This window comes from Equus caballus, chromosome 8 (genome assembly GCF_041296265.1).
Source record: "Equus caballus isolate H_3958 breed thoroughbred chromosome 8, TB-T2T, whole genome shotgun sequence".
Lineage (NCBI taxonomy): Eukaryota > Metazoa > Chordata > Mammalia > Perissodactyla > Equidae > Equus > Equus caballus.
The window spans coordinates 83,628,480-83,641,238 of record NC_091691.1 but is presented as its reverse complement, the minus strand read 5'-3'; the positions used below and the strand labels follow the sequence as shown (position 1 = coordinate 83,641,238).

The following is a 12,759-nucleotide window of genomic DNA, read 5'->3' as shown; positions in this document are numbered from 1 at the left end:
CTACGTTTTCTAAAGCATGAATAAAAGGCAAAAAATGAGGTAAAATTGTTCATGGAGTTGGACTGTTATAACATATGCATTTGGTAACCTGTTAAAGAAATCATATTCTAAAGGTCGCATGGATACAGATGAATTCTAATTTGAACAGAAGACAAATTTGTGGAGAGCATTTCCTTCAGGCAAATCTGACACGGAGTCTGAAAATCCAGATTTAAAGACAGATTTATTCAGAGAGGGATTATTTGCTTTACAATGGTCTCACCCAAGGTTCCCTCATATAGTCAGCTCCTCTATGTGTATTTAAAATAGAATCCCCTTTTATAAGGCACAGCGTTACGAAAGTATCTGATACATAAAGCAAGGTAGATTTTCTAAAATACATGTTGTTCTTCTAAGCAAAGCTGTTGCATTTTTAAAGATGTCTGTTGAGATAGGAAATGGTACAGGATGTATTTTCTCCACTTTTCTCTCCTTACCAAACAACAAAGGAAATAGATAAAGGGTTAATGTGCTGCCCTCTGGTAGGCACAAGATCATTGCTGGGATCAAGTTGGGCATGATCCAGCCTACTTCCCAGCACCGCTGCCACCCCCACGCTTGAATTCTTCAAGAAGACAACCAGTAAACACACGGCTTCCTTGGCAGTCCTGGTTAATGATGATCTGATCCTCTGCTCCTCATAGCTCTTCCACCCGAGCTGCCCCTGAGGTTCAAGGTCACCCCTGAAATGTCGTAAGAGACGTAATGTAGAAACAGCCTGGACCTGAATCCCTGCTGCATGTTTCCTCCCAGGCCGTGTCTGTTCTCCATGGACAGATCCCTCATTTGCTCTCCAGCTCCCTGAGCTCCTCAGAAACGCTGACCCACGGACCTCTTTGTGGTCTCTGCCTTTTCCTGGGATAGTAGCCACTTCATCTTGGAACCCAAAGGTATGACAACAACCGGAACTTTTCAGATCACAAAATAAGAAATTCTCTCATTTAAAAGTGACATATAAAATAGACTTCTACCCTGATCTTAAGAGTTTGTTAAAAACGTCCTTTTTGAGGGGCAAGTACTTCCATTGCTTGAATAATGTTTTTAATCCTTTCTTTAGTAATTTCTTTTTGTGTCCTATTTTTGTTAGTCTTTAAAAAAATTTAAACGTTGGGCCGCCCGAAGGCCCAGCAGTTAAGTTCGCACGTTCCACTTCAGTGGCCCGGGGTTCACCAGTTCTGATCCCGGGTGCGGACATGGCACCACTTAGCGAGCCATGCTGTCGTAGGTGTCTCACATATAAAGTAGAGGAAGATGGGCACGGATGTTAGCTCAGGGCCAGTCTTCCTCAGCAAAAGGAGGAGGATAGGCAGCAGATGTTAGCTCAGGGCTAATCTTCCTCAAAAAATAAAAAAATTTTAAAAATTAAAAAATTTAAACAAAAACAAGTTAAAAAAATTTGAAGTTCTTTCAATAAAATTTAAAAAACAATTAAAAATTTTTTGATTGTTTAATATCCCTGATGAGAAGTAGGGGTTCAAATTATTTTTCTACTTAATATCTAGTCACACAGATACCATTATTTTAAGGATAACAATTCAATTATCTGTTCACTTGTTTTGTTTGATTTCTTACGTATTAAATTTTGCATAAATATATTAGAACCTATTCCATTTCTGTTTTGTTCTCATGGTCTGTGCTTATGTTTTAGAGTAAACCCCTAAAATACCATTTTGACTATTTCAGTATTATAATACAATCAATTTTCTGGTAAAGCTAGTTGTCTCTCAGTGTTCTTTTTATCAGGATTCTCTTTATTTTCCCAAATGAATTTAAGGTTTATCACATTAAGGCCTGTAAAGTATGCAATTAAATTTCTTTTTTAAAGATTGGCATCTGAGCTAGCATCCATTGCCAATCTCCTTTTTTTTTTGTCTTCTTCTTCTCCCCAAAGCGCCCCCAGTACATAGTTGTATATCCTAGTTGTGAGTGCCTTTGGTTGTGCTATGTGGGACGCTGCCTCAGCATGGCCTAATGAGTGGTGCCATGTCCGTGCCCAGGATCTGAAGCGGTAAAACCCTGGGCCACCAAAGCAGAGCGTGCAAACTCAACAACTCGACCACAGGGCCGGCCCCCTGCAATTAGAATTTTAATTGGAATAGTGTTAAAATTCTGATCTATTTACCATTGGAGAGAACTATTTTCACCATATTTCCTCTCCTTTAAGGAACATGGTATTTTGCTCCAATTGCATTTGATGATTCCCAACCATTTTATATTTTTGCCTGCTTTTATGTACACTATACCGTTTAATTATATATATATTTTTATGCATAGTACTGAAATTTGGAGATGGCTCTCATAACCAGACATTTTCTTGAACTTTTAAATAGTCTTTACTAATGTTTGTGTTTACTTCTTGGGTTTATTAAGGATACATTTTTGCCAGTTGAAAATAATCTTTTTATTTCTTTTTCTAGGATTTTAAACTCTCCTAGGCCCTTCTTACCAGGTCCCATGGCCTTAACAACCAGCCAAATGCAGAGGAAAAGATGAAGGTGTATGTTAAAAACCAATTATCAGAGGCCAGCCTGGTGGCACAGTGGTTAAGTTTGCACATTTCGCTTAGGCAGCCCAGGGTCTCAGGTTCGCATCCCCGATGTGGATGTTCACGCCACTCATCAAGCCATGCTGTGGTAGGCATCCCGCATATAAAGTAGAGGAAGATGGGCATGGATGTTAGCTCAGGGCCAGTCTTCCTCAGCAAAAAGAAGAGGATTGGCAGTGGATGTTAGCTCAGGGCTAACCTTCTTAAATAAAGAAGAACCAATTATCTCAGAGATAAGGGGAGTCTGAAGGGAAAAGTAACCCAGAAGTCAAAGGAAGAAAGAATTTCAAGGTGAGAGGACTCAACCAGGAATTCCACTTCTCAGAATCTTCCTTAAAGAAACAGCAAAAAATGTGGACAAAGTTTGATGTGTGAGAATCTTAAGAGCATTACTTACCAAAGTCAAAATTTGAAAGCAACCTAAATGAATTACAATTAGGAAACTGTTAATAAGTTATGGACTCCACATAATGGGATAGTATGTCAGCATTAAAAAATAATGCAAGGAGTATTTGCTCACTTAGGAAAACAGTCATGAATTATCTAAAAAGCAAGATATGAACTATATGTACTGTGATCCCCAAAATGTAAACTACAGATATATATCTGTGTATGCACAGAAGAAGGAATGGAAAGAAACCTTACCTGTGGTTGCCACCAGATTGTAGCATTATGCTATATTTTCTACAATCAGCATGTGTTACTTTGTGATTAAAAAGAATGCTGCTATGGACTGAATGCTTCTGTCCCCCTCAAATTCATTTGTTGACGCCTAACCCCAAACGCGATGGTATTTGGAGGTGAAGCCTTTGGCAGTTTATTAGGTCATGAGGGTGGAGCCTGCAATAATAGGATGAATGTCCTTATAAGAAAAGACACAGGAGAGATGATGTCTTTCTCTTGGCCATGTATCTACAGCAGGAAGGCAGCCATCCACCAGCCACGAAGCACACCCTCGCCAGGCACCGGATCTGCCAGTGCCTTGATCTTGGACTTCCAGCCTCCAGAACAGTGAGAAATAAGTGTTGTTTAAGCCCCCCCAGTTTATGATATATTTGTTATAGCAGCCTGAATGGAGTAAGACAAACACCAAGTTATTTATTATTAACACAAAAAGTAGAAGAAGAATGAGGAGAAGGAAGAAGAGATTGAGTCAAGCAGCAAATAGAAAATAGACCACAAGATTTGGCCATTAGAGTTAAGTCACCAGACTTTGGGCTAAGTGTTATGGGTATGGAGATGAAAGCCCTGTGTCTGTGGTTGAGCATCTGAATTCTGAGGCAGTGAATCCTACGGGGTAACTGAAAACCCACTGGACTCGCTATAGGTAGTTTTCTTTTTAGAGGTGGGGTGGGTGTGGTAGATAAAAGATGGCTGCAAAGTTTTTGCTCCTCCTCCTACTGAGAGGTGGAATTTAATTCATCCCCCCTTAAATGTGGTTTGGCCTTAGTGACTTCCTTCACCAATAGAAGGCAATGGAAGTGATGTTCTGGAACTTTCAAGCTTAGATCATAAGAAACCTGACTTTCTACCTGGCCTCTTAGAATATTCTCTGAAGGAGCCCTGAGCAGCTGAGTAAGAAGTTCAACTATCCTGAGACCCTATGCCAGAGGGGTCTCACGTAGGTGCTCCAGTCAACAGTCCCGGCTGAGCCTAGCCTTCCAGCCATTCACGCCACAGCAACAGACATGCAAGAGAAGCCATCTTGGACCCCCTAGCCCAGCTCATCCGGTAATTACTAAATGACCTGTACGGACAACACGAGGAATGGAAGAATCACCAGCCACAGCCTTTGTGAATTCCTGACCCACATAATTGGGAAATATAACAAAATGTTTGCTGTTTTAAGCCATTGCGTTTTCGGTTAGCTTTTTGTGCAGCAATAGACAACTGGAACAGTGGTGTGTGTCTGTTTTTCCATGAGCTGTTCTGTATTTGGGTACAAAAGTATCTGGGCTTTCTTTCTTCGTGAGTTTCCTTTTGGCATCTATAGGAATCACGGAAGGCCTCTGGGAGGTACGTGGGCTCCTTGACTGGGGAATTCCAGTAAGAGTACTTCTAATTTTCATGGCCCTTAGCCTCTTAAATCACCCCTTAAAAAATTCTCCCGGGACAACTTCCATGCCTTTCTTCTGCAGTGACTATCTGCTAACTACTTTCACTACTTTAATTGAACTTAGACGCATTTGAACCATAGCAGGAAGGTGCTCTGAAGAGGAAGGAGCCAAAGGAAAAGGCAAGCAAGAATTCCCAGCGCTAATGGTTGGCTCCTGCCGGAAGGGTGACCATTCATCAATCAATGGGATGGGTGGCATTCCAGAACAAGCGCTTCTATTGTTCCCACTGTAGAGACCCTCTGTATGTTTGGGCTGTTCTTAATCCCCGCTAAAGGAATTCTCCTCTAAAATGTGTGAGGTGCGGTCCTGGACACTGAGTTGTTAGAGATGGGCTGGTCTCCAGTGATCCTCTAATTCCACCCCTTCATTTTACGAAAGAAGAAACTGAGGTCTCAAATATATGAGGTGTTCAAAATCATACAGATTGTAACTGGCAGAGAAATGGCAAAAAGCCCAGTCTGCTGACTCTGATTCCAGGCCTATCTTGGTGTGTGTGTGTGTGTGTGTGTGTGCACACCCTTGTGTATGCTTGCATAGTGTCAGTAGATGAGAAATGGGAGACGAGAAAGAGAAAAATCTTGATTTTTAGCATACAGTCAGCGGGGGTTTATTAACTTCCCCCACCAACAACTAAATGCTGGAAGTTTCTACCTGATGAGAGCTAATCAATAGGCAGTGAGCTATTTGATGTGTCAGTTGGACCTAAGGTTAACCCCATCTCCCGTGAGTGGAACTGAGCCCGAGGGGAAGGGGGAGACTTCAGAGCAAGTGAGAAAGAAGCCCTAGGCCCGACCCCCACACTCCGCAGAGCCTGGGCAGGTCGACAGCCTCCTCCTGCAGCTTGCTGGCCCTGGCCCTCATTGCACCTATTATTTTAAGGCTTTTGGAACTGCTCTGGGCACACTGTGTTTGCTGGGAACATGCTCTCTGACAAATCCAACTCTGGGTATGTGGCTTTTGTCAACCATATGTTGTTTTCTCTTTTCAGCTTCCGAATACGAATGTGCAGCTCTTTGTGTGAATAACAAAGAATTACTAAAGGAAGCATTCAATAGGTAATATTTACAACCAGGCTAATTTTCTTAAAGGAACTGCTGCAAGAATTCTTTTTTGCAACTCTATTCTCCTGGCTATTTATCTTTACAGAGCTTGTCACACATCTTGAATTTTTGTTCACCTTAATTCCATTACTAAGACCTCCTTCTGGTCTTTCAAATTCTCTATGAAATTCTAGCTTAAGGCGCAAGAGGTATTGAATTTTTATCCACAGCTACCTATCTCTGAGGGGGGCACGTTTATTCGGGATGTTCAATATGCCCCAAGTTGAGCTCTAAGATGGTGCGTACGCACTGTTTTTAAAAATGAAATGATTCAGAGCTAATATAATCATTTCAAGCAAAAATAAAATGCTATGGTCTAGAAGCTGGATGAAGTCTGCTCACTCCTTGTTCCCTGCCCTCTCTGCTGTTTATATGGTGAACCGATGGGTTTGTTCTGTTTGTTCAGAACTTGAGTTTGTTTTGTGGCATGGCCATTTCGTTCCAGGTTCCAGACAACCACTGTCTGCTACAAAATCTCAGCCGGTCCCTGAATTACCTGGGCGAAGGAGACTGTGTCAAGTGCCCCAGAGGCCCACAAATTAATTCTGAAAACCCAACACAATCAGCTCTCTGGGGCTTTGCACAGAGATGCGCAATCCTGGAAATAAATCCATGTAAAAAGAATATAATAAAGAGCTTGGAGTTGGCTAGGCAATGATCTTAGCTAAATTTAATGCAAAAAACCAGGCTACTGAAATAGACTCAGTGATTATTCCTACTTCCCTCATTCTTAAGAGTTTCTCAACTGTGGTCTGCAGAGAAACTATTTCTTATCAAGCCCTGTGAGACTTCACTGTTGGAATAAGTTGACAAAACCATATTGACTCAGGGGCCGGCTCCGTGGCTGAGTCGTTAAGTTCGCGCGCTCCGCTAAGGCGGCCCAGGGTTCGGATCCTGGGCGCGGACATGGCACCGCTCGTCAGGCCATGTTGAGGCAGCATCCCACAGCTAGAAGGACCTGCAACTATGATATACAACTATGTACGGGGGGGGGGGGGGGTGGTCTGGGGAGGGAGAGCAGAAAAAAGAAAAAAGATTGGCATCAGTTGTTAGCCCAAGTGCCAATTCTTAAAAAAAAAGATTGGCAACTGTTGTTAGCGCAGGTGCCAATCTTAAGAGAGAGAGAGAAAAACCATATTGGCTCAGTGAAAGCAATGTTCTTATTAATTGTCATTTCACACCAGCACATATATGTACATGTGGGCTAAATAGATGCTGTTTGATCCCACAAACACTCAAAAAACGCCAATTCATCATAAACTATTTAGAACTTAGCACTGTCAAAACAAGTTAAAGCATCAAACATAAGAATTCTCTAGGCTAGAGAGTGTACAGTCGGCAGCTTCTCCTGGGGAAAAAATGTGATACTTGACATTTGTGTAACTGTTCTAAAATTTAGTCAAGGATTTCAGAGCTCAACGTTTGGGAGCAATGACTGAGTCTTGGAAGAGCTCTCTGCATTGATAAGAACCCAGCTAGAGGCTGGAGGGACACTGGGACCCAGTCCAACCCAGAGAAGGATGCTGTGCAGAGCCAAGACATGCACATGGCCCTCTGCCAAACATGATAGCATTGACGTTGGAGTGCTGTTCTAAAGGCAGGGGCCTCCAATATTGGGCATGATCCAAACTGGGGAGAAGGCATCGAGACAGAAACTCAACCTATTGGGGGGATGGTCAACATAGGGTGGAGGTGGGTGAGAGCCATGGTGTGCCGGTAAACAGCAAGTTTTATTGTTTTTGACAAATTCTTGTATCCATAGTCAAGCTCTGGTTTGTAAGTCACCCATCATTTCATAAGTGGAGTTTCATCCCAATCTGCTAACTCTTTTTCCAGTGAATTTATTGCCACTAAATCTGATATGTGATCTACTGGGAAACTATTTCTCACCCTTGTACAAATCATATCTATTAAACTGAAACCTCTTTTACCTTCACCACGAGATCACTCTGTCATTTTGGCATTTTAGGGATCAGAATCTGAAAAATAACTTTATGCTACATTAGTAAAAGTCTCAATACCACTTGAGGGTTAATATAAAATCTTCTGTTGATGATTTCTTTATATAATTTTAGAAATAAGTTTTAAGCTAAAATACTCACCTTATTTTTCAGTTTGTTACCTCTACAGCAGTGTGACTTGTTATTTCTTCAAAATCCACTGTCAGATCTAATAATTCTGTTACCCATAACCGTGTCATAAAATCAGACTATGAACAAATGCTTGATTATTATCCAATTCAGCAAAGAAGTTGCTCCTATCATTGATGCATGAATGTCTTTCCTAACTTCATGAGGCCACTCACAATCCTCGGCTCATGGACGCCCTTTCTCCATCTTCAAATCCAGCAATGTTACGTCTCTTTTGCCATTCCTCGATAGTCGCAACTCCCTCTGACTGACGTCAATGAGAAAAGGTCCTCTTAAGGATTCATATGATTAAGTTGGGCCCAGCTGGATAATCAAGGAAAATCTCCCCATTTCAAGGTCCTTATCCTTAACTATATCTGCAGAGTCCTTTGCCCGTGTAAGGTAAACATATTCACAGGTTCTGAGGATTAGGATGTGTCGCCTTTGGGGGACCATTATTCTGCCTACTACAATAGGTACAGTTGATGCCTTTTTTTTTTTGGTAGCTTTCAACCTTAGTCGTGATTCCAGGACCACAGGAAAAGTACCACTCGGCATCTCACCATATGTTCCCCCTCTAGTACAAGAGATTTTCCAATAAATGATATTTATTTCATGGGGTTGTCATGAGGAATCCACAGCATAATGCAATCTACAGGGTTTAGCATGTTGCCTGGCACACAGTAAGGGCTCAATAAACAATGCCATCATTGTCAGTAGTATTTCTCACATAAAAAGACTGCCAGGGCCCGCTTCATGGGTACTCTCAGAAGAGCTGTGCCCTTGGTTTAATGGTCTGCTGTCACCACCTTACAATTCTCAGTACTTTTTCAAGAAGGGACCTCACATTTTCATTTTCCACTGGGCTCCATAAATTATGAAGCGGGACCTGAAGATTATTCATCATTGGAAATCCACTCACAGGCAATTTCTTGAATTCACAGTTCCTGCTGAGCTGGTAAAGCTCTTTTCTTGTAAAGCATGGTCTTCGTTTGATTTCCCCAGAAAGAAGATCCTGAAATAAGGATTTGGGTGCAAATAGTTTAGGCCTGGGGCGGACAGAAGAACTGGGGGATTTGTTCCCCAGGAGCAACCCTTAACCAAGGAGGGATGGGAATGGGTTGATAAATACCCCTGGTTCCTCACCCCTTCCTTAATGGCAATAACCCTGAAGTAAGAGGTAAGATAGTTGGGTCTTAGTTCTGATTCTGCCATGTAGGCAAGTCAGGTCCCACATTTCCCTGGGCCTCTGGTGCCATCTGTGGAAGGCGAGAATTGGATGGGATCTAAATTCCTTCTATTCTCAATGTTCTATTCTAATTCATCTTTGTAACCAAGAATTTTGAGCTTGGGGGAGGAAAAATGCCAATCCACCATACAAGAAACTCATTAAAATAGAAGAGTCTCATTAATTTTTTTCTGGAGAACTGAATTCTTAAAAATAGGGAGGCATATTGAATAAGAGAGCAGGAGCAGCTGTTCTGTTTTTGTCTGAGGATAAAATGAAAGGGACTGGACTTTAAATTGTGCCAAAAGGGATTTATTTAAATTAGACATTAAAAAAGTTGTGAGACAATGCCACGTGTTATCCAAGGAGATTTTGGAAGCTGCTATCTAAAGAAATGTTTAATTAAAAGGATCTGTTTTATTTGTTCTTTAAAATATACATATATGTTTCCATCCAGCCTTTTGTACGTACACTATACTGCATCGTAAAATCAGAAAGTAGAGTTAGGTCTTTCTAGGAGAAAATGTCAAACAAGAGGCACTCATTCGCAACTGGCCCTCCCCACCAACCTGTGGCCATGGCAGAATTACTAATTAATCTTTGCTCTCTTCCTATCCAGGCCTGGGCAAGGCCTCATAATTTGTCTCAACACCACTATCCAGCAGCCACTACTAATCAATCACTGTTAGCCAGTGAGTAGAAACCTTTCTGTCACCTCAGGTCTTCCATGATTCTGGGGTCTTTTCCCACGATGATGGTTCTGACTATTTCACTCGTACTCTTGGGTGACTCAAGGCAATTTGTGCAAAATCCTATGAAAATACGGTGTTCCTGAGCCTCCTCAAATAAGCCAGTCACAGTGCTCCTGCCTGGGAACATCAGCACTTAAGAATGATCTCTTCTTATTAAAATACAGATTCCAGGACCCCACCCCCAGAAATTCTGATTATTATGGGAAGAGGTCCAGATCCTGCATTTTACCAAATGATTCTGATGCAGCTAATCAGGTGATTACTCTCCAGGAGGCAGTGCCACTGAAGGAGGGAGGCAGGTCATCGGCTCACCGTACAGGTTCAGCGACCTGTGTGGAAATAACTGTTCTACAGTTACACGCTCAGTTCTGGCCTCATTCCTGTTCAGTCCCATCTGGAGTTCTACTTCCGGGCCTGGCCTGGACTCTGCCTCACCTTTCTCGCACAGAAGCAAGCCCTTCTTGGTTGCTTCCCCAGGCTGTCTCTCTCGTTGGGATCCAGGCCAAATTGAAACTCCAGAAAGCCTCCAATCAAGGTGCTTCTTACCTGCTCAGCAGGTCCAAAAACTGCTCTTTACTTTCCAGTGGCTTTTCTCTAAACTGTCCCTGATGTTTCACGCTCGTATCACTGATCTGTCCCTGGACTTTTCTTGTGTATGCTTTTCCTTTTCATGACTCACACCTGATTTTCTTACAGCTGGGCACCAATCAGTTTCACACATTTTTGAGCTCACTAGCTCCCTATTTCAGCCTCCTGCAAATTCATATTTACTCATCACCTTAACCAAAAGGGCTGATAACAGGGATGATATTCATAATATTTGACAACTGGTCAGAGTCACAATATAGTCCAAATATAGACAACTGCAGAGGCCCCACCAGTCAGAGGAGGGTCCAGCTCTCATCAGCCCGTGCAGACCATACAAGTCACACCTGGTATGGTGGCCTGACGAATGGCGCCCCTCAGATGTCCCTGTCCTAAACCCCAGAACCTGTGGACGTTGCCTTACAGTAAAAAGGGATTTTGCAGATGTGATTAAAGGTCTTGGGACAGATCATCTTGGGTTGTCTGGGTGGGCTCTACGTGTAATCACAAGTGTCCTTATTAAGAGAGAGGCAGGGGAAGATTTGACCATAGAAGAGAGAAGGCATTGTGACCAGGGAAGCAAGATGCTACGCTCGCTGAGTTTGAAGATGGAAGAAAGGCACATAAGCCAAGAAATGTAGGCAGCATCTAGAAGCAGAAAAGGCAAGAAAACAGATTCTCCCGTGGAGCATCCAGAAAGAAACAGCCCTACTGAATTTTTACTTCAGTCCAGTCAAGTTGAATTTGAACTTCTGACTTCTAGAACTATAAGGGAATACATTTGTGTTGTTTTATGCCACTAAATTTGTGGTAACTTGTTATAGCAGCAATAGGAAATTCATACACCTGGGAATATCAGACTGAAGACGGCCAAGAGAGGGCCCAAAGCTTGAGGAGAATTAGCCATCACATATCATGGCACAGCTGGACTGTGGACTCCAGAGCGACATGAAGCTACGGAGAACCTGTGACTGAGAGCCTGAGACCTGCTGGGAAAAGGGGGCATGTGAAGAGTAGGACATATCCAGAAAAGTACTTGGTGGCCAGAGTAAAAGCAAAACTATAATCAGGTCCTATACACATCCTATGTGTAGCGAGACTACCCCTCTACACTGTTCAGGGTGCAACTAATGTACCCGCGTTAACGGCTGAGTGCAAATGCTTGCTTACCGCCTTTGTTGGTAATAGGGAGTCCAAAGAATTCCAGTATGTTCCCCTCCACGTCTCCCACCCCCTTTCCATGATACATCCAGAAAACGACTGTCCCTGTGGGCGCTTGGTGGACTCTTCAGGGATTCCCATTGCTGAGAACACCCCTGCTGCTGTTCTCTTGACTTTGGACTCTACTTGCCGTACTTGACAGGAGATACTGGCATAAGGATAGACATATAGATCAATGGAATAGGATTGAGAGTCCAGAAATAAACCCTTACATTTGTAGTTAATTGATTTTTGACAAGGTTACAAAGACAATTCAATGGAGAAAGAACAGTCTTTTCAAAAAATGGTGCTAGGACAACAGGATACCCACAAGCAAAAGAATGAAGTTTGGCTCCTATCTCACAGTATATACAAAAATTAACTCAAAATGTATCATAGACCTAGGGGCCAGCCTGGTGATGCAGTGGTTAAGTTCGCACGTTCCACTTTGGCGGCCCAGGGTTCGGTGGTTTGGATCCCAGGTGCAGAGCTATACACTGCTTATCTAGCCATGATGAGGCAGGTGTCCCACATATAAAATAGAGGAAGATGGGCAACAGATGTTAGCCCTGGGCCAATCTTCCTCAAAAAAAGAAAAGAAAAGTATCATAGACCTAAATGTAAAATATAAAACTCTCAGAAGAAAACATAGTAGTAAATCTTTGTGACCTTGGATTAGGCAATGGTTTCTTAGATATGACAACTAAAGCATAAGCAACTAAAGAAAAAAATTGATAAATTGGACTTCATCACAAATAAAAACGTGTGTGCTTCAAAAGATAATATGAAGAAAGCAAAAAGACAACCTGCAAAATGGGAGCAAATATTTGCAAATCGTATATCTGATAAGGGACTTGTGTCAAGATTATATAAAGAAACTTTACAACTCTACCATAAAAAAGAAATAACCCAACTTAAAAATGGGCAAAGGATTTATTGATTGATTGATTGATTTTTTAAAGACTGGCACCTGAGCTAACATCTGTTGCCAAGTTTCTTTTCTTTTTCCTTCTTTTTCTCCCCAAAACCCCCAAGACGTAGTTGTATATTGTAGCTGTTGGTCC

General features: G+C 42.2%; 1 long non-coding RNA gene across 1 annotated transcript; it reads right to left on the bottom strand.

Moving 5' to 3' along the window:
• Nucleotides 1-204: 204 nt before the first annotated feature.
• LOC138915331 (uncharacterized) lies at nt 205-9,218 on the bottom strand. The gene is made up of 4 exons (XR_011421138.1): nt 9,077-9,218; nt 8,853-8,945; nt 7,904-8,198; nt 205-722 (listed from the first exon to the last, which is right to left on the bottom strand). It is a non-coding gene; the product is annotated as an uncharacterized lncRNA (long non-coding RNA).
• Nucleotides 9,219-12,759: the final 3,541 nt, after the last annotated feature.